This window comes from Triturus cristatus, chromosome 11, assembly GCF_964204655.1.
Source record: "Triturus cristatus chromosome 11, aTriCri1.1, whole genome shotgun sequence".
Taxonomy (NCBI): Eukaryota; Metazoa; Chordata; class Amphibia; order Caudata; family Salamandridae; genus Triturus; species Triturus cristatus.
In genome coordinates, this window is record NC_140594.1 from 554278436 (window position 1) to 554302693 (window position 24258).

Genomic DNA, 24258 nt, shown 5'->3' on the forward strand with positions numbered 1-24258 from the left:
ATTTCCCAGACACCTAACACATTATCACCACCCCAAATCATGGAGCAGCACCACCAACAGCAAGTCCAGGAAAGCATTAGTGTGCAAAAGAAAAACAAAATGCTTTATTCAGCAGAAAATAATATTTGCTAAATGAATGTCCAGAATATACAGGGCCCATAGGCCAGGCCATGTGAAAAGTCCTGGTGGGGGACACTTAGGGACGTGTCTCCCCTAGCTTGCCTGCACAGTTCACTGTTCCATTTCATCCACAGAAGGGGGGCATCATGGGGGGGGGAAAGACCAGGCACAACAGGGATAGGAGGGGCAAGGGTAGGTGTTGTGGGTGCAGGGACGGACAACTCCACCACAGGGGGTGGGCCAGTGCCAAAGGTGGTGGTGAGGACGGCGCTGCATACGGTGGCAAGGTCTCCCAGCGTCACCCCTGCACCCGAATGAACCACAGGCCCCAAGGAGGGGGGGGGTCGGAGGGATGGGTTGCAGCGCTACTGGGGGAGGGTGTGGACAGGGGGGGACTCAACTCCCCTGCCCGGGGACATTCTCGACCGCTTGCGGGGTGGTGTCACACTGGGGCTGAGGGACAGACTGGCCATGAAGGACTCCTTGTCCGACTGTTGGGCAGGGGAGCTAAGGGGAGTGGTTTTGGAGGAAGTGGGTCTTGAGGACTGCGGACTCCCACTGTGGCTGCGTGCCTGCCTTTTGCCCCCAGACCCAGTGGGTGGGCCTACTTCCCCCTGTGTGTGCATGACTGGAGGAGTGCGCTTGGCCTTCCCTGGTGGTGTGCTGCCTGTGTCTGGTGGGGTGCGTGCATGGGGACGTCTGGGTGTGCGTGGGACAGGCATGGGAGTGGGAAGTGTGGATGGTGCAGGGGTAGGGGGGCGACGGAGCGCTGCTGGAGATCCACTGCTGCAGTCAGTGACGAGTCTATGGACCGCAGCAACATCTGTTGATCAGACATCGCTGCTGAAATGCCCTCCAAGTACGACACCATCTGTGTCAGCAGTGTGGTGTGGTCATGGAGGACAGTAAGCATCGATTTCTGACCAACCTGCAACTGCCGCAGAATGTCCACAGACTCGGCATTGACGGCAGCAGGGGAGACAGGGGCAGGGGGTGCGGTGCCTGGCCCGAAGGAGACCTGTTGGCGCCTAGCACGGAGGGAAGGGACCAGAGCAACTGGGAGGCGGGTGATGGGAATGGAGGGGGCAGCGACAGATGGAGTGCTGCTTTCAGCTCTGGGAGCAGCGTCCGCCCCCTCTGGGAGCTCAGCCTCGGACCCGTCAGCGTCATAGTCGGTGGTGGGACTGGACAGGTCCTCCGCCGCACTCCCCTCCGCCTCCGTGCCACTCGCTGAGCCAGACTCGCCAGCACTGGTGGCACCGCTGCTGGATCCCTCCTCAAGGTCCGTGCCAGTGTCTCCCTCGGTTTCCCCCGACGATGCTGTGGGCAAGGTGAAGAGACAGGAAAGAATCAGACACCTGTATACATATGACACATGATTCAAAACTACATAGGTCACAGTGCATAGCATGAAAAGCAACATGAGTAACATCTACAATACTACGCACATATGTAGGCCCTGCACCACACAGTTGGTTGACCCACCATGCCACTGAGAAACAATGGAGAGCATGACACAACAGCAAAGAACTTGATATCAAATTAGACAGAGGAGATAGCCTCTGGGGACAGTCGAGTACTGCATCTGGACCACACACCGTAGCCAAAAAAGGGATGAGCAGGAACCATGTCTTGTAACTTTTGGCACATGCTGCTTAGCAAATACATTTAACCCTGCCCAACATGACTGGGTCACTGCATGTTGAGTGTATGTTCAGACAATCATCACACACAGGCCATACCTGGCAAGGACACATACGGTTTGGACATGTAGGCCTTTCCCGCACAAACCCCCCCCCCTACCTGAGACAATGTGAGTGACACAGAGGAAGTAGTTACACCTCTTACTCAGAGATTACTAAAATGCCCTTCAATACATCCTGAATGTACACGAACTAACCCTCGTGCGCCTGTCCACACATAAAATTGACAAACAACCATCATCAGATAGTTGTACCAAAACACACTGGCACCGGCCACTGCGAGTATGCACAAGCCAAATTGGGTCACCCTGTACAGTGGACACATGTAGCACACTTTACGTATTTACACATTAGGCCAGGGTACAATGCCACAGAGCCCAACCTATGCTGAAGACACAGTGAATGTCCACATTGTTGGATGACACATATGATACCTAGGAAAAGGTGCCTCATGGGACTGCAGTGGCCACACTTCTCCATGGTCCGGGAGGGATATGACTGCAACAGAAGCAAACGTCCGTGCACTACGCATATCTCCCACTCATGCACATCATGTCTGAGGCCACAACATTGGTCATGCATGCTGTAAGGCAGTACACTTTTCAGACACACTCCTATGTCGGGACTCAGCATCAGTGCCAACTAACATGGACCCCACATTGACTGAACTGGCCAGGGCACAGGCAAGGTCCCAACACATGTTACACACCACCACCACACATGATGCTGCAAGCATTGGGCACTTGCATTAACTGGCAGCCTAGATGACCTTGTGCAAGAGTGACTACACACAGACCAGGGAACACGTGTCAAGAAGGGGAAGGGAGGAAGAACAGCACCGGTTTACTTCGGGGAACAGGATATGTACTGCACATATGAACCCTGGCAGTGTATCCATGCAACTGCGCACTTCCAAAAGCTGGTGACACACAACAAACACACATGTACCTACCCCCTTCCTGCTGCTGCTTCTCCGCTAGGCGCCTATCCAAGTCAGGGAAGACCACCGCCAGCACACGCTTCATCTGGTGGGTCAGGCGCCGGCACCCACGGTTCTTGTGGCTCTCAGGTGAGTCCCCCAGCAGGACCCGGGCGATCCTCCTGGTCCAGCACCAGATATCCTGCCAGCGTTTCCTCACCTGGGGCAGGCGCCGCCTCCGACCCTCCACCGACCTCACGGCACTGACGGCTTCCCTCCAGATCTCCCCCTTGGCATGGACGCTGTTGGACAGGCCACATGAAGGGCTTGCTCCCTCCCCGCATGACAGGGCCCAAGCCCCGGCCCTCCAGGTGTTACCCACAAGAACAACCCGCACCCCGTCTCCCGACGGAACTCCTGCCCCCGGACATCCATGTATCATGGGGCCGAACCACTACCGGCTCCCCCGGCCGGACCAGCCGCCATCTTGGACACTGCACCACGAGGCCGCGTGGCCTCAGCTCGACCCTAACCCTGGGCATGGCCAGGCCCCGACTTCCCGGCACCACCATCCACCCAGGAGGTGAACGGACCACTTGGCAGGTCAATGGGAGAAAGAAGTGTCGATGGCTCTCCCCCGCCAGGTGCCGATCGCCCTCCAGCTCCCCCGGGCGCTGGCTCCACCCCCCTGCTGGGTGTCTGGACTCCCTCATCCCGGACCTTCCGACCTCCAAGTGCGAGGGTCCGGACATCAAAGGGCGCCAGACCTATAACTAGGGCAGCTCCAGAGCAGGGAGGCAGTTGTATCCTGGAGTCGAGAGACACCGAGAAGAACTCAGCCTTGACGGACTACCGGCGCTGCCGTAGCCCTGCCTTGTGAACTATCGTCCTGCCTGCTGGCGCTGCCGCGGCCTTCTGCATCCTCCATCCTCGTCGGGACCTGCTGGCGCTGCCGCGGACCGTTGTAACGACCACCTTCATCGGGACCTGCTGGCGCTGCCGCGGACCGTGTAACGACCACCTTCATCGGGACCTGCTGGCGCTGCCGCGGACCGTGTAACGACCACCTTCACCGGGACCTGCTGGCGCTGCCGCGGCCCGTCCAAAGCTAGAACATCGAGCTCGAGGATTGTGAGCTATCCATCACACCATCTCAGCTACCAGATTGGTAACCAGACTGTCCCGCTACCCCCTTTCCCAAACCAAGAGACTAGAATCGAGGGGACCCCTGAGTCCAGACCTCCTTGTACCATTCCATCGTACCTCAAGAAATCGCTTATAAAGAACGTTAAATCCTATTCTTGTGTGGTGTGTACCTGTGGGGGGGGAAGTTACTCATCTGTACTATCGCTGGAGACGGCTCTCCCCGGAGACCTCTCCCCTTGTCCTCGGCCGACCCTCCCGGTCCGTCTAACATTGGTGGCCAGCGGCGCGATCCGAATCAACGCGTAATCGTACAGAGAGTAGCTCACCCCACGACAAAACCACAATGTCAACCAAAGAGAGCGGATCCACCGAGAAATTCCAGATGGATAAATTGGAAGAGTACAGCCATCGTGAATTGAAACAATTCTGCATGGAACTAGGCATTGCTACCACCGGCCTGAGTACCAAAGACGATTTTAAGCACGCCATTGAGTCGTGGGCAGAAACCGGGGTCGCCAGATCCCCAGACCGAAACGGTACAGCATCAGAGAGGAACGCCACGGCTCCCGAGGAGCGAGGAACGGGCCTCTCACAGGAAGAGATCCAAGAAAGAGAAAAAAACAGACTACATGAGTTAGAAATGGCACGGCTCAAAATGGACGGTGAACTAAAATTAGCCGAGCAAAAACTGAATCTAGAACATCTGCGGCTCCGAGAAGAACGGGAAGAAAAACAGAGGCAGAGAGAGCTCGAAGAAAAAAGATTAGCATACGAACACGAGCGCAAACTGGCAGAAATAGAACTACGGAAGCAGAACAAAGAACCGGAGGTGCCCGAGCGACCGCGCACCCCGGGAGCGACAGAAAAGAAAGTCCACATCCCCAAGGATGTCGTCCGAGAGTATGTCCGAGAGGACGACATACAACAGTGGTTCAAGGCCTACGAGATCGCCATGACCTCCCACCGGATCGATCGAAGTGACTGGGGAGCCGGCCTATGGGGAAGGTTCGTCAACGAAGGCCGCGATGCCCTGCTACAGCTCCCAGACCATCAGATGTCATCCTATGACCACATGAAGGCTGCCCTCCTCACCCGATATGGGCTCACACCCGAAATGTACCGCCAGAGGTTTCGGGACTGCACCCGGATCCCGGGTACAAATTGGGTGGAATATGTCAACTATTTCAGCCGAGCCTTCGAGGGTTGGATCAAGGGAAGCCACGTAACGACCTACGAGCAACTTTTTAATCTCATGGTGTGGGAGCACCTCTCTAACAACTGCTTCGTCGAGCTCAGGCAGCACCTCCTCGACAGTAAATTGACTGACCCACGGCAACTCGCCGCCGAAGCTGACCGGTGGGAAAGCACCCGAGTGGGCCGGAGAGGGCCACACGAGCAGAACCGGAACAACCAAGGTCAGCACCGTCCCCGAGGAGGAGGAGGAGGCCAGGGACGAGGGAGAGACACCGTCCCGGCCGCTCCCGCTGCCAGCACCCCGCCCCCGGCCAGCCGGGGGAACCCCCCGATGCGCCCGGGGTTCCGAGCCAACGTCACGTGTCACCGATGCCAGCGAGTCGGCCACTACGCCAATGACCCGAACTGTCCACAGAACCAAACTCCAAAACCCCACCAGGTAGCTGCCGCCGCCCTGGGGGGAGAACAAATCTCCGAAGAACAAGAAGAATACGAGCAGGCACAACAAGAGTGGGAACCGGCCGCCATGGTTCTAGCGTGCCTAGGGGGAAAAGACATGGTCCCGCGGGCCCCCCTACCCGCCAACACCAGAAAATATAGCCAGTGGGTGAACATTAATGGGCGCCGGGCCGAAGCCCTACGTGACACAGGGGCCAGTGTGACGGCCGTCCGCTGTCACCTGGTAAAGCCAGAGCAGATCCTGCCGAACATTCTCTGCCCCGTCCGCTCAGCCGACAATTCGGAGAGTCTATGTCGGATGGCCTGCGTCCCCTTCGAATGGGGAGGGGTCTCCGGCATGTTGAAGGTGACGGTCCGGGATGATGCCCCCGTGGACTGTCTCCTGGGGAATGATCTTGAGAGTTCCCCGTGGGCCGCCGTCGAAAGAAGAGAGCACCTGGGGATGCTGGGCCTCCCGGACTGGGCGTGCGTAACCACCCGGTCCATGGCCGCCCGTGCCATCCCCCGACCAGAAGAACCAGAATGGCCTGCACCTCCTCCCCCGATCGCTCCAGTAGAGGACACCGACTATACTGACCCCCCAGAGCAAACCCCCGAAGGGGTCGCCCAGCCCCAGGACCTTCCCGACCTGGCTCAGTGGCGTCAAGAAGGGGGGCCCACCCAGGAACAGTTCCGTCAAGAGCAGAAGACCTGTCCCTCCCTCGAGGGACTCCGCCAGCAAGCCATCGCCCAGAGCGCAGGGGACACCACCGGAGCCCATTGGGTCTATTGGGATAACGACCTGTTATACAGTGAACAGAGAATCGCGGAGTTAGGGGCCAGTCGAGTGCTGGTGGTGCCCCTCCGTTTCAGAGACTTCCTGTTAAATTTGGCCCACGATGTCCCTATGGCTGGACACCTGGGCCAGGACAAAACCTACAGTCGCCTGGTGACCCACTTTTTCTGGCCGAAGATGCGAAACGACGTCCTCAACCACTGCCGGTCCTGCCCCACGTGCCAGGCCAGCGGGAAGAGCGGCCGCAAACTCAAAGCACCTCTGCAACCCTTCCCAGTTGTCACCACCCCGTTCGAGAGGGTGGGAATAGACATTGTGGGGCCCCTGGACCCCCGCACAGCACAAGGACATCGGTTCATCCTGGTACTAGTGGACCACGCCACCCGCTACCCCGAGGCTGTGCCCCTGCGAACTGTAACAGCTCCGGTGGTCGGCCGGGCCTTAATGGGGATCTTCTCCCGGGTGGGCTTCCCCCGAGAAGTCGTCAGCGACCGAGGCACAAACTTTATTTCGAAATATATGAAGTCCCTCTGGCAACAGTGCGGGGTCACCTACCGATTCACGACCCCCTATCATCCTCAAGGAAACGGACTAGTTGAGCGATTCAACCGCACGCTCAAGGGAATGATTGGGGGATTGGAAGAGCCCCTCCGTCGCCAGTGGGATGTACTACTTCCGTGCCTCCTCTTCGCCTATCGAGAAGTTCCCCAGAAGTCCCTCGGTTTTAGCCCTTTCGAACTCTTGTACGGGCACCCTGTGCGAGGGCCCCTCAGCCTAGTCAAAGAAGGTTGGGAGATGGCCCCCCTAAAGACCCCTCCAGACGTCTTCAAGTACCTCCTGACACTACGCAATCAGACCCGGCGATTCAGGGAAATGGCAAAAGCGAATCTTGAGGCCAGTCAGGAGGACATGAAAAAATGGTACGATCAAAATGCCTCCTCCGTCGAATTCGAACCTGGTCAGCAAGTGTGGGTGATGTCCCCCACCGAACCATGTGCCTTGCAGGACAAGTGGACGGGGCCCTTCAAAGTGGTCGAACGCAAGAGCCCAGTCACCTATCTCATCGATATGGAGTCTCCCCGGAACCCCCTCCGGGTCCTCCACACCAACAGACTCAAACCCCACTTTGTGCGCTCGGAACTCAGCCTCCTGATGGCTACAGACAGTGGGGCGGAAGAAGACTCCGAGCCTCTCCCTGATCTCCTGAAGACTCAGGAGAAAGATGGTTCCGTGGACGGGGTCCGGCTCTCCGAGGCCCTCACCCCAGAGCAGCGCCAAGGCTGCCTGGACCTCCTGCTGCAGTTTGCTACTTTGTTTTCCCTCACCCCAGGGGTCACCCCCTGGTGCTTGCACGACGTGGACACTGGGGACAGTCCCCCTATCAGACACCGGGCATACCGCGTACCAGATCGGGTGCGGGCCTGCATCCAAGAGGAAGTATCCAAGATGCTCACGCTCGGGGTCATCGAGCCCTCGGACAGCCCCTGGGCCAGCCCGGTCGTGCTGGTCCCCAAAGCTGCTGCCCCCGGCACCACTCCTGAACTCCGATTCTGCGTCGACTATCGGGGCTTGAATGCTGTCACCAGGACCGACGCTCATCCCATCCCCCGAGCGGATGAATTGATCGACCGCATGGGGGCTGCCCGCTACCTCAGCATCTTCGATCTGAGAGCGGGCTACTGGCAGATCGGTCTCACACCCCGGGCCCAAGAACGGTCCGCCTTTTCTACCCCCGATGGCCACTACCACTTCAAGGTCATGCCCTTCGGCATGAAGAATGCCCCAGCTACTTTTTAGCGACTAGTGAACCAGGTCTTGGCGGGGCTCGAGGAGTTCAGCGCCGCCTACCTGGACGATATCGCTGTGTACAGCCGCCACTGGTCCGACCACCTCCACCACCTCCGAGAGGTCCTGCAGGCCCTCCAGCGGGCCGGCCTCACAATCAAGGCCGGCAAGTGCCAAATTGGTCAGGGGTCCGTGACCTACCTCGGACACCAGGTGGTAAGCGGTCTGGTGGCCCCTCTGCAACTCAAAATCGCTGCCATCCAGTCCTGGCAGCCCCCAGTCACGCAGACCGAGGTCCGAGCCTTCTTGGGGCTCACCGGCTACTACCGGCGGATCGTGAGGGACTATGGCAGCATTGTGGGGCCCCTCACGGGTCTCACGTCCAAAAACCACCCGAAGAAGATTAACTGGACCCCCGACTGTCAAGCGGCCTTCGAGAAGCTGAAAGCCGCCCTGTGCACTGCCCCTGTGCTCCAGGCCCCCGATTACAGTCGGGAATTCATTGTGCAAACGGACGCCTCCAACCACGGCATCGGGGCGGTTCTCTCCCAGCTGAACCCCGAGGGTCTTGACCAGCCGGTGGCCTTCATCAGCAGACGCCTCCTGGCCCGAGAACAGCGCTGGAGCACAATCGAGAGGGAGGCCTTCGCAGTGGTGTGGGCCCTCAAAAAGCTCCCGCCCTATCTCTTCAGTACCCACTTCCGGGTGCAAACAGATCATCGACCCCTGCAGTGGCTAATGCAGATGCGGGGGGAAAACCCCAAACTATTGCGCTGGTCCATCTCCCTGCAGGGGATGGACTTCACTGTGGAACATCGACCGGGCCAAGACCACGCCAACGCAGATGGCCTGTCACGCTTTTTCCGCCTCGACGAGGAGAGTCCCCAAGAGGATGGGTGACTCTCCCCGCCTTCAGCTGGGGGGACGCATGTTGGACAGGCCACATGAAGGGCTTGCTCCCTCCCCGCATGACAGGGCCCAAGCCCCGGCCCTCCAGGTGTTACCCACAAGAACAACCCGCACCCCGTCTCCCGACGGAACTCCTGCCCCCGGACATCCATGTATCATGGGGCCGAACCACTACCGGCTCCCCCGGCCGGACCAGCCGCCATCTTGGACACTGCACCACGAGGCCGCGTGGCCTCAGCTCGACCCTAACCCTGGGCCTGGCCAGGCCCCGACTTCCCGGCACCACCATCCACCCAGGAGGTGAACGGACCACTTGGCAGGTCAATGGGAGAAAGAAGTGTCGATGGCTCTCCCCCGCCAGGTGCCGATCGCCCTCCAGCTCCCCCGGGCGCTGGCTCCACCCCCCTGCTGGGTGTCTGGACTCCCTCATCCCGGACCTTCCGACCTCCAAGTGCGAGGGTCCGGACATCAAAGGGCGCCAGACCTATAACTAGGGCAGCTCCAGAGCAGGGAGGCAGTTGTATCCTGGAGTCGAGAGACACCGAGAAGAACTCAGCCTTGACGGACTACCGGCGCTGCCGTAGCCCTGCCTTGTGAACTATCGTCCTGCCTGCTGGCGCTGCCGCGGCCTTCTGCATCCTCCATCCTCGTCGGGACCTGCTGGCGCTGCCGCGGACCGTTGTAACGACCACCTTCATCGGGACCTGCTGGCGCTGCCGCGGACCGTGTAACGACCACCTTCATCGGGACCTGCTGGCGCTGCCGCGGACCGTGTAACGACCACCTTCACCGGGACCTGCTGGCGCTGCCGCGGCCCGTCCAAAGCTAGAACATCGAGCTCGAGGATTGTGAGCTATCCATCACACCATCTCAGCTACCAGATTGGTAACCAGACTGTCCCGCTACCCCCTTTCCCAAACCAAGAGACTAGAATCGAGGGGACCCCTGAGTGCAGACCTCCTTGTACCATTCCATCGTACCTCAAGAAATCGCTTATAAAGAACGTTAAATCCTATCCTTGTGTGGTGTGTACCTGTGGGGGGGGAAGTTACTCATCTGTACGATCACTGGAGACGGCTCTCCCCGGAGACCTCTCCCCTTGTCCTCGGCCGACCCTCCCGGTCCGTCTAACAGACGCCTACCTGTGAGGATGACAAAGTGAGACAACATCAATACACCTGCTACATGTCACAGAGACACACATTTGATCAATTTGGCTGGTCTGAACAGGGCATAGTATGCAGCAAAATCATTGCACCTTCATCATAGGGACATTATCCTCTGGGGAAGGCCAAAGGCACGACGTGGCATTGAAAGTACACAGGTGGAATGAGGGGTGCAACACAATCACTGATCCCGGCTCACACTGTGCATCACAAGCTACACCACGATTATGTACAGCACCTCAAAGCAGTCTCATGCCCCAGGCCACTGACGCAACCTCAGCAGGGTACACAGACACACACAGGCACAGGACAATCACCTGCCATTGGCAACTGCGGGTACAAACATCACTCTGCACATGTGGCACTAGACCGGGAGGTGTCACAGGTGTGGGGCAGGCTCAGCACATCAGACACACAGCACTGCTCCCTGCTCACATCAGATGGGTAGGGTATATGCATCCCTCATGCATCTGGGGTGCAACACTCCACATAGACACTCACCCACATGACAGGGGACGAACACACCAATGTCCAGGGGACGAACACATCATTTGGACACTCTCACCACAGGTACACTCAACTCACACACATCTGTGGGTACAGTCACCTGTCACACTGGGGGGACCACAGAATCACATCAGGACTGTAGAAACAACATTCCCAAGAGGATTAGCCAGGCTGAATGTGGCATGCACCATGCAGTGAGTGTCACAGTAAGCACCATGCAAGTGAGGAGTGCAGACATGCACTACAGCATGCTCTGCATGGGAGACATGAGGCATTCTTCCCCCTGGGACCCACTCTGAAGAGCATTGCATGTCTGTCACACCTGGACACAATGCCAGAAGTGACAGTCACAAAACAGGGGCACAGTCTGAGCTAATGGAGTCAGCACTCACCTGCTCCCCTGGTCTCCCATACAGGCAAGGGTACTGTGGGAGGATCACGTCCAGCAGGGCCTGGTTCTCCTCCTGGGTGAATGGCTGGGCCCTCTCCACAGACCTGGACATGGTGCCAGAGGAATCACGAGTAGCAGCAGTGGTGTGGAATGAAAGGTTGTGCAGGCAAGTGCTCTCTAATGGGGCCTGGCTGCCTTATATTTGCCTTGCTGGTCTGTTTCATTTACAGGAGTACAGAGTGATTGGTCAATCTCATTTGCATCCTACGTTTCCTCCAATCCCTTTAAACCTACCCCAGTGGGTGCCTTTGCATGTTATAAAAAAAGAGCATGATGTTAAGTCAACAACCACTTTGCAACTTTGTATATTGTCTCCAACCGACTTCTGCTGGCCACCTGATGAAAAAATTTGAACTTGAAACTGGGTCTCCATGACAACCAGCACGCATTTAGGCCCTTATAATTGTCCCTCATGTGTCCCCTATGTAATTTCTCTATACACACACAGGTACGGAGCGTTCAACGCCCCTAGGGCACCACTACTCCAGTGATACGGTCCGTACACGTGTGTGATGGGTCCGTACCACTATGGTTGTGTCGCCGTAGGCGTACGCCATGGTGATACGGTCCGTACACGCGTGTGTACGGTCCGTACCACTATGGTTGTGTCGCCGTAGGCGTACGCCATGGTGATACGGTCCGTACACGCGTGTGTAGGGTCCGTACCACTATGGTTGTGTCGCCGTAGGCGTACCCCATGGTGATATGGCGTACGCCTACGGCGACACAACCATAGTGGTACGGACCCTACACTCGCGTGTACGGACCGTAGCACCATGGCGTACGCCTACGGCGACACAACCATAGTGGTACGGACCCTACACACGCGTGTACGGACCGTATTCCTATGGCGTACGCATACGGCTGCACTACCATAGTGATAAAGACCCTACACACGCCCTCAGAGCATGTGTACGGTGCGTTTCACAACTTACACTGGTGACAGGCGGCACACAGAAAGGAATTGAGCTGTCATACTTGGCCGAGGCTGGACATCAAGTCATTGTCAGTGCAGTCCTACATGTCTCAGGCCTAGGTGTGTCAGGCTGTGATGTGGCACAAATCTCCTCATGTTTGAACCCAGTAGATGTGTGATGAGCTGTGTACACATGTCATGTGTCAAGCTGCACTATGTGCCACACATCCCCTTCACACCTTTGACATGTGTGCATGTAGTACAGACTTGTTGAGCACTGCGTCATTGGCATGGCACAGTCGCCAACACCCGCAACTGTCCCCTGATGCCAGGTACACGGATAATGACACCTGACATGTGACTACCGGCTTTGCACGATGTGAGTATGTCATGTGTGTGTCATGTGTTCCCATAAGCTTGCTGTTGGTGTTCCGTCAAATGCATCTGCAGTTGCTGCATCCAACATGTGCATGTGTGTGGATGGGCATGGCACACTATTATGCACACCAGGACACGTGTGGAATCAGACGTAATGTGTGTATGTATGCATCAAACATGGACTTGCGAGACAAGGACATATCTGCGTAGTATCAATGTATGTGTGATCAGTTTTGACATGTACCCCTTCATGGCAAGGTGCGTGGTCTGTCCTTTTTTCAGGGACATGTGACCTGTACCTCTAGTGTTCCGCAACCTGTCTGTATGATAAACATCCTTCTCCTGCACACATGTGGATGTCTGTCACTCCTGTAATGCGTCTGCCTGTTCACTTACACTGGCCCACAGCTAGTCTCATGCCATGTCATGTTGAGCTTGTGAATCCACGTTTGTAGATGGCTCTTGGTAGGAGTGTCATCTGCCTGGCATACGTGTCCAGGATATATTGCACAGACCTGACTCTGCATGTAGCATATGTGTATTGGCTGTTCAACATGTGCTCAGTGACAGTGTTGTTGTACTGTACTCACTCTTCGTTGTCCCTTCCAAATTACTGCAGGGCTCCGCCTCTCCCCCGACCAATCCCAGACTTGGCTGCCCTGAGGGAACGTGACTGTATATGCCGCTACCGCTTCACCCAACGGTTGATTCTGAACTTGACAGCAAGGCTGGCACCACACCTCCAACCGCTACGCAGGTATCCTACTGCACTGACACCCAAGATGAAGGTGATGGCAGCCATACATTTCTTTGCCACGGGTACGTTCCAACATACCATTGCTCATGTTGGTGGCATGTCCCAGACCATGTTCAGCCGTGTCCTGCATGATTTTTTAGAGGCCATGTTGGTTCACCTGGATGAGTTTATACATTTCCCAACTCCTGAGCAGTTGACAGGTGTCAAGGGTGACTTCTATGCCCTGGGAGGGATGCCCCATGTCATTGGGTCTATTGATGGGACACATGTGGCTTTGGTACCACCACAGGCACTGGAGGTAGCCTAAAGGAACAGGAAACATTACCACTCCATTAATGCCCTTGTGGTGTGTCTTGCTAACATGGTGATTTCCCATGTCTGTGCTCGTTTTCCAGGATCAGCACACGATGCCTACATCATGAGGCGTAGCGGGGTGCCTGAAATGATGCTGCAGCTGCGCAACGAACGAGCATGTCTTGTTGGTGGGTATACTCTGTTACTCCTGTATTTAGCGTCATCTTTCTGTCTTACTGCTTCTCCTGACCCACTTCTGTCCATGATGTTTCCATGTAGGGGACTCTGGCTATCCCAACATGCCATGGCTGATCACACCTCTCCGCAACCCCAGAACGGCTGCCGATCACCGGTACAACAACGCCCATGGGCAGACCAGGCGAGTGATAGAGAGGACCTTTGGCCTCCTGAAGAGCCGATTCCGGTGCCTCGACAAGACCGGCAGCGCACTCCCATATGCACTGGTGAAGGTCTGCAAAATCTTCCTCGTGTGCTGCATGCTGCACAACTTGGCAGTGAAGAAAGCTGTGCCACTCATCCTGGATCCGGATGAGCAGGAACATCCACCCGTGGAGGACGAGGGGCTTGGTGACGAGGCAAGTGATGTTGAGGAGGAGGAGGAAGAGGACATCCGGAGTCGGCTCATATGCAACTTCTTTGCTTAGTGGTGAGTTGCAGTGTCTGAGTGTGCACGCATTGAGCCTTGTGTGGCATGTGTTGCAATGTGTGGGTCCATCTGCATGTATGGCAAGTGTGTCAGAGGTGTGTTTTGATGTGTCACTCGAGTGATGGTGTAATAACAGTATGTCTTACCTGAGACACTATTTTCACCTAGCATGTTGACAACCTTATACGTGTCGAGTACATGCCCATGCATGCGGATGTGCTACTTTTGGCTCACTTCTTGTGTGTCTCTCATCCCCAGGTATTTGCGCATGCTGTCTGCTGGTGGCATTGTTGTGCTCCTGCTATTCCTCATGAATACAGCAACGTGTGCTGAATCAGCGTAACATGCACGGACATGTCGAAAAATCACCTTAGGGTAACGGATGCACCACAGCTTTTTGGGTGTGCTATGTGTTTGGAATGTGTGTGCGCTGCTCCTGTTCATGTTTGGTTACTTAGCATACATGTAGAATCACCATGGGTCACATGACATGGAGCTGGATTCACCTGAATTGATAGTCACACTTGGTGACAGTCATCTGTAATGTGATTGTGGATTGTGATGAAGGCATCAATGTGTGTAACACTGCCCTCGGACACATACGGGATGCACCGGCTTGACATAGTGTAGGACATCCCCATTAGTGGTTCAATGGTGAATTGCAGCCTCTCCGTGAGCAGCACGGGGTTTTTGCCTCAAACCTGTCACTTGTGTGCCAGTTCTATGGGTTTCCTGCATCTGTGGTGCAAAGGGGGGTGCCAGTGTAGGTTCCACATGTTCATCCACATGACCTGTGCATCTGTTAATATAGATGCATTTGCCTTCCGGCAAACATGACTAATAAAGGTGTCCCTCAGCCTCCAAGGTGCCTCATCTCTGTCAATGCAGGTCTCTTGCCACTGTGCATGCGGCATGTCTGGCATAGTTGTCACAAATTTTGCATATGAGTCTATGTGTAGAGTAGCAAGATGCAAGCTGTTTGTCAGGGATTATGATATGTATTGTGCACGATGTACATGGCTGTGTAGGTATTTTGCCATCTCAGTCCCCACAACGGCCACTTTGCTGCATGTGCATCCATTGTCTGTGTGTGTGCCATGTTGAACCAGACACTCCTCCCTTCTCATACACCTTTTGCAGTAGTCGTTTCTGACATGCTTGTGTTAGTGTGCAACTTGTGGCATGGTTTCCAGGACATGGCGCCTGCTGCTGCAGGCCCTGCAGCAAGGGCACACAGAGTTTCTAGATTTGCCCTCACACACACACCTCTAAGACGCACTCCCCTTCCTCCCTCCACCCATTCATTTTGGTGTAATCTGCTTGTGTGTGACACAGTTGCGGTGGCAAAGGCTGGACCGTCTGCACATGCTACGTGCACATTGCACGTGCCTCATGTCCTTGCATGTGCCACATCACGCTACACCATGATGTTGAGGCCACCCACCAAGCAATGTCCATCCAATACATCTGTTGCATGCACTCAGGCATGCACTCATCGCCCACACAACACCTTTGCATAATGAATGTGCAACTCCAACTGCCTACACAGCGCTGGCACGCCTTCCAGGCCCTGTCACACCAACCAGGTCATGTCCCTCCTACTCACCACCGGCTCTGTACCCCAACATGGCCATGTGAGTGGTACTCCAGGCCTCTGCATGTAGTATGGTGTCGTTGTGGGACACATGGCACAGGTATCATGTCTCAGCGTGTCAGTCTACAATGTGTCCAGGATACCCCTCTACACCATGACATGCGCACTGCATCTCATCATCATCTGGTGTCCCATTGACAGGCAGGTGCTCCTCACCCTCCTCAAAGACGCAGTCCTTGCCAGTTCCCATATTGAATAATGCATGGTATCCATTGGCAGATGGCTGCACGTTGGCAACCTGATGCTGGACTTGTACATGACTGAGGTGTTCATCTGCGGATTGTCCCCTTACAGCTGGGTCAACTGCTTGTGTCCCACCCGCAAGGGCCCTGCACAGGCACACAGTGTCCACGCACACAAGCTGGTGTGTATCATGGAAAGCTTGCTCACATGTGCTATGCTGATCACCAGCATCTGTACCTCAGGCCTCAGAACACTCTGCATTATGCACAAGGTCCACTGTTCGATCCACCTCGAGGCAAGACAGACCATCCCCCAGGTCAACTTCGACATCCATGTCCAATCCTACCCTGCACTCTAGGGAGAAGTACCTTACAACTCCCATGACACTTGTCCACATCCAGGGTGCATCTGCACAGCTCTGCTTCAACATCCGGCAACCCAGCCACATCACCGTCCAACAGGGATAGCGGCAATGGATCATTGTCATCTGCAGGATGACCTTCACAATCCACGTCCACACTCAGGATGCAGCCCACGACCACGCCCCCATCACAACCATGTGGCACTGTCATCCAAGACCCCATTGTGCCATCTCCATGCATCCAACCTTGGCCTGGCCACCATTCTCCACATCCACCTGACTCCTGCTTGCAGGACATAGTTCTCCCACCTGGCTACACATACCTGGGACTCCCACCCCAGGACACTCCACATGATCCCTGACCTCTGCGCATGACTGTTGCTCTTCGAAATAGGTCTGTCCGCACAGTTGTGCAGGCACCCACTCAGCTGGTTGGGACCATCACGGGTGAGTATGGTGCTCCATGTCTGTATTGGATGATACATTGTGACCCATGTGTGTCCTGTGCCAGACTCTGACCCCAGGGTATGCATGGCTGGAGTTACTTCAAAACTCAGGCATGGTTTGACTTTCCAACACACACATGTAATGGAATAATGCTAAATGACGGCATCATCTCGTGATTTCTAATATTTTTATTGGTGGTGAGGTACGTGTTTGGGGGGATGCAATTAGGTGCTGTACCGGGGGTATAGAATCCAAAGTTCACAGGGGGAGATGGTATCCTTGCCATTGAAAGTCATCAGAGTCCATGCCACAGTCTTTGTCAACATTGGTCAGACAGTGACCAGCAAGTCCATGTGGCAGAGAATGTCATTGGATGAGGTGCTGCTGTTGCGCCAGGGGGCCAGGTGCCAGGCCAGGTGACCTGGGAGATGGTGATGGTCCGCTGACTCTCATGGTCTTTTGCGTGGACGACCCACCTTCCTCCGGGGACCCTCAGATGCAGGCCTTGACGATGCTGGGGACGCTCCGTCAGATGAATCCTCCTCCTCCTCCCTCCCTGTGTCTGGTGCTGGTCTACACCTGGTGGCACAGGGAGGGTTTGCCAGGCTTTGGGCGATCTGACAGAGTGATTGGCTCACGTCCCTGTGCACCGCCAGGAGCTCAGCCAGTCTTGCCTCCATCCGTCCTTGGTGTTGTTGATGACTGGCATGATGCTCGACCTGCAGGTTCTTAACCTCATCGAGGGTCCCCTGCATCTCGGAGAGTCTTGACACGACCTGGTCGATGCCTCTGGTGTCACGCCGGTATGTGTCCAGGATGTTGCGGACGTGTGACATAACCGGTTTCTCAGCTGCCTGGTCAGGCTCGCGCCTCCGCCGTCCTCCACTCCCACCACCCCTGCCCACTTGAGCCTGGCCTGCCCTTGTGGGCACGTCGGGTCTCCGGGACCCCTGAGGGATGGCATTTGCAGGGTCGCCTGCCTCCTCCTGGGTGCCCGGGGTCCCTCGTCCCTCCTGGTCAGACTGGCTGCATTGTGTGCGAGCAGGGCTCCTGTGTGTATCCTGGGATGTGGCAGGAATGGGGGTGGTGGTTGGCACAGTTGTACCTGACGCAGGTGCTGCAGGTGCTTGGGCACCAGAGGGGCCAGGTTGGTCGGGGTCATCCACGGTGTGGTGAGAGTCATCGCTGCCGGTGGGATCATCATCACGCCGAGCCTGGTCCTGTGTGTCTTCCCCCCCAGTGTTGGGGGGAGATCGACGACGTTGCCCTGTGTGTGAGAGAGAGACAATGTTAATGGTGTTACATGCGTCATCCATGTTTCATACATATTCAAGTTGGCACAGTTGCTCTGGGTAGTTGGATATGTCTAGCATTCCTCTCACAGTGCACTTGTGGATGGGTATGTTGCAGGGGTCAGATTGATATGTACTCCTGGTTATTTGGCCTGTCTAATGAGTGTTGGGATGCTTATTTGGCTATGGATTGGTCTTGTTGTGTCATATATCCATTGTGGGAGTGCCAATTTGCGTTGGCTGCCCCGGGGGTGTGTGCTTGTGTAAGGGGGGGGTGTGACCGGGCATGCTGTTGGGTGTGGTGTGATTTGTCATTGTGTCTACCAGGTGATGTGTCTATCCCCTCATGGTGCCTGCTGGCATGGCAGTGAATGTGAGTTCCTGTGGTAGGTAGGTGGCATGTGGAGTTGGTGTTTTAGTGTACAGCGGTCACAGGTTTGCCTTGTGCTGTCTACAGCAGGGCCAAGTGTCATCTACCTTGTCTGTACTTGGCAAGTCCCTGTGCATTGTGCATGGTGCATGGGTATGTGCCTTGGCCACGGCTGTCAACACTTTTCCTATGTGTGACACACTCTTTGTTGTTGCATCAGTTTTGAACGCAGTGAGCAGTGTAGCAAGCGTGCGTAGCGAGCGCTGCAGAACCGACTTACGTGTTGCACTCTACGCGGCCAAATGTTGCTTTGTCATGTCTATTGGAGAATGCAGGTAGGAAACCTATGCATTTGTGACTGGGTTCTAAGAAACACAGTGAGTGGGTATACTGGGTGTGAGGTTAGGTTTGTGCCTGCAGCGAGGATCGACTCGTGCACAGTTTGACACATGGGCCAGTGCTTTCCAAACTAATGAGGGGTGTTTCACGCACTGCCAGACCTTGTCAACATGCACACAGTCCACCTGCTGATGAGCGGACATGCCCACACCACTCAAGGGTGATTTTGTCTCCCTCTGTCTCTCTCTCTCCCTCCCTCTGTCACCCTCCTCCCTCCCTCTGTCTGTCTCCCTCTGTCTCCCTCCCTCTCTCTCCCTCTCCCTCCCTCTCTCTCCCTCTCCCTCTGTCTGTCTGTCACCCTCTGTCGCCCTCTGTTGCCCTCTGTCTCCCTCTGTCTCCCTCCCTCTCTCTCCCTCTCCCTCTGTCGCCCTCTGTCGCCCTCTGTCTCCCTCCCTCTCTCTCTGTCTGTCTCCCTCTGTCGCCCTCTGTCGCCCTCTGTCGCCCTCTGTCTCCCTCCCTCTGTCTCCCTCTCCCTCCGTCTGTCTGTCAGCCTCTGTCGCCCTCTGTCTCCCTCCCTCTCTCTCCCTCTCCCTCCCTCTGTCTGTCTCCCTCTGTCTCCCTCTGTCCCCCTCCCTCTCTCTCCCTCTCCCTCCCTCTGTCTGTCGCCCTCTGTCGCCCTCTGTCTCCCTCCCTCTCTCTCCCTCTGTCTGTCGCCCTCTGTCGCCCTCTGTCTCTCTCCCTCTCTCTCCCTCTCCCTCCGTCTGTCTGTCACCCTCTATCGCCCTCTGTCTCCCTCCCTCTCTCTCCCTCTCCCTCCCTCTGTCTGTCGCCCTCTGTCTCCCTCTGTCTCCCTCCCTCTCTCTCCCTCTCCCTCTGTCACCCTCTGTCGCCCTCTGTCTCCCTCCCTCTCTCTCCCTCTCCCTCCCTCTGTCTGTCTCCCTCTGTCGCCCTCTGTCGCCCTCTGTCGCCCTCTGTCTCCCTCCCTCTCTCTCCCTCTCCCTCCGTCTGTCTGTCAGCCTCTGTCGCCCTCTGTCTCCCTCCCTCTCTCTCCCTCTCCCTCCCTCTGTCTGTCTCCCTCTGTCCCCCTCCCTCCCTCTCTCTCCCTCTCCCTCCCTCTGTCTGTCGCCCTCTGTCTCCCTCCCTCTCTCTCCCTCTGTCTGTCGCCCTCTGTCGCCCTCTGTCTCCCTCCCTCTCTCTCCCTCTCCCTCCGTCTGTCTGTCACCCTCTATCGCCCTCTGTCTCCCTCCCTCTGTCTCCCTCCCTCTCTCTCCCTCTCCCTCCCTCTGTCTGTCGCTCTCTGTCGCCCTCTGTCTCCCTCCCTCTCTCTCCCTCTCCCTCCGTCTGTCTGTCACCCTCTGTCGTCCTCTGTCGCCCTCTGTCTCCCTCCCTCTCTCTCCCTCTCCCTCCCTCTGTCTGTCTCCCTCTGTCGCCCTCTGTCTCCCTCCCTCTCTCTCCCTCTCCCTCTCTCTGTCTGTCTCCCTCTGTCACCTTCTGTCTCCCTCCCTCTCTCTCCCTCTCCCTCCGTCTGTCTGTCACCCTCTGTCACCCTCTGTCGCCCTCTGTATCCCTCCCTCCCTCTCTCTCCCTCCCTCTGTCTGTCTCCTTCTGTCGCCCTCTGTCTCCCTCCCTCTCTCCCTCTCCCTCCGTCTGTCTGTCACCCTCTGTCGCCCTCTGTCTCCCTCCCTCTCTCACCCTCTCCCTCCCTCTATCTGTCGCCCTCCCTCTCTCTCCCTCTCCCTCCCTCTGTCTGTCGCCCTCTGTCTCCCTCCCTCTCTCTCCCTCTGTCTGTCGCCCTCTGTCGCCCTCTGTCTCCCTCCCACTCTCTCCCTCTCCCTCCGTCTGTCTGTCACCCTCTGTCGCCCTCTGTCTCCCTCCCTCTCTCTCCCTCTCCCTCCCTCTGTCTGTCGCCCTCTGTCGCCCTCTGTCTCCCTCCCTCTCTCTCCCTCCGTCTGTCTGTCACCCTCTGTCGCCCTCTGTCGCCCTCTGTCTCCCTCCCTCTCTCTCCCTCTCCCTCCCTCTGTCTGTCTCCCTCTGTCGCCCTCTGTCTCCCTCCCTCTCTCTCCCTCTCCCTCCGTCTGTCTGTCACCCTCTGTCACCCTCTGTCGCCCTCTGTCGCCCTCCCTCTCTCTCCCTCTCCCTCCCTCTGTCTGTCTCCCTCTGTCGTCCTCTGTCTCCCTCCCTCTCCCTCCCTCCCTCTCCTTCCGTCTGTCTGTCACCCTCTGTCGCCCTCTGTCGCCCTCTGTCTCCCTCCCTCTCTCTCCCTCTCCTTCCCTCTGTCTGTATTCCCTCTGTCGCCCTCTGTCTCCCTCCCTCTCTCTCCCTCTCCCTCCGTCTGTCTGTCACCCTCTGTCGCCCTCTGTCACCCTCTGTCGCCCTCTGTCGCCCTCTGTCTCCCTCCCTCTCTCTCCCTCTCCCTCCCTCTGTCTGTCTCCCTCTGTCGCCCTCTGTCGCCCTCTGTCTCCCTCCCTCTCTCTCCCTCTCCCTCCGTCTGTCTGTCACCCTCGGTCACCCTCTGTCTCCCTCCCTCTCTCTCCCTCTCCCTCCGTCTGTCTGTCACCCTCTGTCACCTCAGCCCAGCTTCCTGGGCACACACACTTTGCAGGTATTTCAAAGGCCATTGGCTTGTTCATGTGGCTTTGTATAGAATCTCCCAGACCCCATTGGGCAGAGTGTCTCTGAGTCTGCGCTGCAGCGGCGGTGTGTGCTGACACTCTTTCACAGTGTTGCCTCTTCATTAGCTGCTGTTATGTGCGAATTGGGCCTTCATACCCATGTCATCCTGCGACGCGGCCGCCATTTGCAGGCGACACAGTACAGTGTCGGGACACACTGTTTGTATAGCTCTGCCCTAGGCCATATGGGCTGAGGGCATTGGTGTCTGCTTCTGAGTTGCACAATGTGATTTTGGAGGCCACCCCTCCCGGCATCACGGACATCCTGTCTTGGGTTGGTGTTTTGTGTGGCCTGTGACTTGGCATGGCCTTGCTTGGTGCATGGGGCATGGAGCCAATAGTGGCATGTGCGTGTTGTTGGAATGTGGTTGCGTCCGGTGATGGCTTTGGTGTAGTTGCGTGCATTGTCGGGAGTTGGGTTGTGGATGCGGTTCCCCCCATGTGGGGTGATTTGTTTGTGTACTCACCAGGCTCGGCGAGTCCTTCTAGTCCGTGTACTCCCACCGGCGGCAGCGTGCGCATCACCTTCTCCTCCCAGGGATGGTAGTGTACCGGTCTGCGGGCCGGCCCACCTCCAGTGATGTTCCCCTGGTTGTGTTCGTCGGTCATTTTGCGGCGGACCGTCCTCCGCAGATCGTACCACCTGGCTTGGCATTCATGCCTGGTCCTTCGGATGGGCGCAACAGCATTCACCCTCTCGATGACCCTCTGCCACATGGCTGATTTTTCTGCTACGCTGGTCTGTCTGACCAATGTTCCAAAGAGCTGTGGCTCGACTCTGATGATTTCGTTGGCAAGGATCTCCAGCTCCGCTGTTGTGAACTTTGGATTCCTGTCTGTGGGCATGGTGTGGGGTGTGGGGTGTGGGTGTGGATGGTTGTGGGTGTGTGTGTGTGGTTGTGAAGGTGTGTGTGTGAATGTGATGAGGGGGTGTTTGTGAAGGTGGTTGTGTGAAGGTGTGCAAGTGTAAGGTGTAGTAAAGGTTCAAGTCTGGTTCTGTGGGTTGTCTGTGGGGTCTGGCAGCAGTGGGTCTGTTGCAAAGGCTCATGGTTTGTGTGTGTGGGCCCTTTTTACTGGTCCATTTGTGGGTGTGGCTGTGTTTGAACTTTGGGTGGGTGTGTTATAAGGGGTGGTTGTGTTTTGGGCCTCTGTTTACCTGTTTGGCTGTTGCAGGTCAGTGTATTGGGTGTCTTTGGGCTTGTTGGACGTGTTTTGTGGTGTTGTGCGATTCGAATTGACTCTCCTTGTGGTGTTTTGCAGTGTCCTGGTTCAGTACGTGTGTTTTTCGCGTCTGTGCGGTGCGTACATCGGCCATGTTGTTGTACAGTGCTCACATTTGCTATGGCTTGGTACGACTCGTACATGCGCACGGCTGGGTGAGGGTGCTGGTGTAGGGGCCTTGGGTAGGGTGCGTACAGGCACGGGCAGGGTGTGGGGGCCTGGGGGTACATGCCGTACATACGTGAACCCAGGGTACGACGCATACATGGGGGGCTGGGGGTACGGCGCGTACATACGGGGTGCTGGGGGTACGGTGTGTGCCCTCACCCCTGTATGGACGGTGCGTACCCCCACCTCCGTATGGACGGTGTGTACCCCCAGCCCCCGTATGTAAACACCGTCCCCCAGCACATACCCCCAGCCCCCGTATGTACGCGCAGTACCCCCAGCCCTCGTATGTACGCGCCGTACATCCGGCCCGCCGTATGTACGCGCCGTACCCCCAGCCCCCCCTATGGACGGTGCGTACCCCCACCCCACCCCGTAGGTACGGAGCGAACCCCCCCGTGGGTATGCTGTGGACCCCCAGCGCTACGCGCTGGGGGTCCGCACCGTACGGGGGGGTGGGGGTACGCTCCATACCTACGGGGTGGGGGTACGCACCGTACATATGGGGTGGGGGTACGCTCCGTACCTACGGGGGTGGTGGTACGCTCCGTACCTAGGGGGGGTTGGGGGTACGCTCCGTACCTACGGGGTGGGGTGCGGGTACGGTGCGGACATGGGGGGGGTGCTGGGGTACGGCGCTTATGTGGGGGGGTGTGCTGGGGGGTGTTTGGCACATATGCGGGCACATATTTGGACGTCTCCATAGTTGCTATGGGAGTTCGCACCGTACGGTGTTTTTTACATACGGTTGTGCATTCGGACGGACGGGACGGATCGTACTTGCGCGCTCGGACTTCAGTTTCCCGATTCGTAGGTAAAACTGTCCGGGGACGTGTCGGACACTATTTCCGACCCGAGGACGTGTGGGGGAATTTTCCCAATGCGATTCATATTGATTTTTTCACATACGAATCGTACTTGCCAGTTTGTACAGGACTTGTACGATTCGTACGGTAAAAAAAACGGATGCGATTCGTACGGGGGAAATTTTTGACGGATCGGAATCGGCCCCTTAGTGGGCTAGAAAGTTAGGAGCCATGTGCAGGTACTTAAAAAAGATATGCATGTAACTTCCCTGTCACAGTTTCTATGCTAGGGAGGTAATTTAGTGGGTTAATGTACCTGCTGCAAAGATGTGTGGGCAAAATACTGAAAATACAGGGCCAGATTTGCTAAATTCTCACACAACGCAGCAGCCACAAATGCTGCGTTGCGTGAGCAGAGAGAAGGATATAATGCTTGCTCCTCCCCTCTCCTTAGTGCCACAACAGAAATTTGCTGTTGAGTGTCAGACACACACATTTGTGTCATAGTGCAAGGGCTTAATACTGAGAGAGTACCCTTCTAGTACAAAATATTATGCCTAGACAATTTACAAAACATTTCCTCTTTTAGCAAACATACA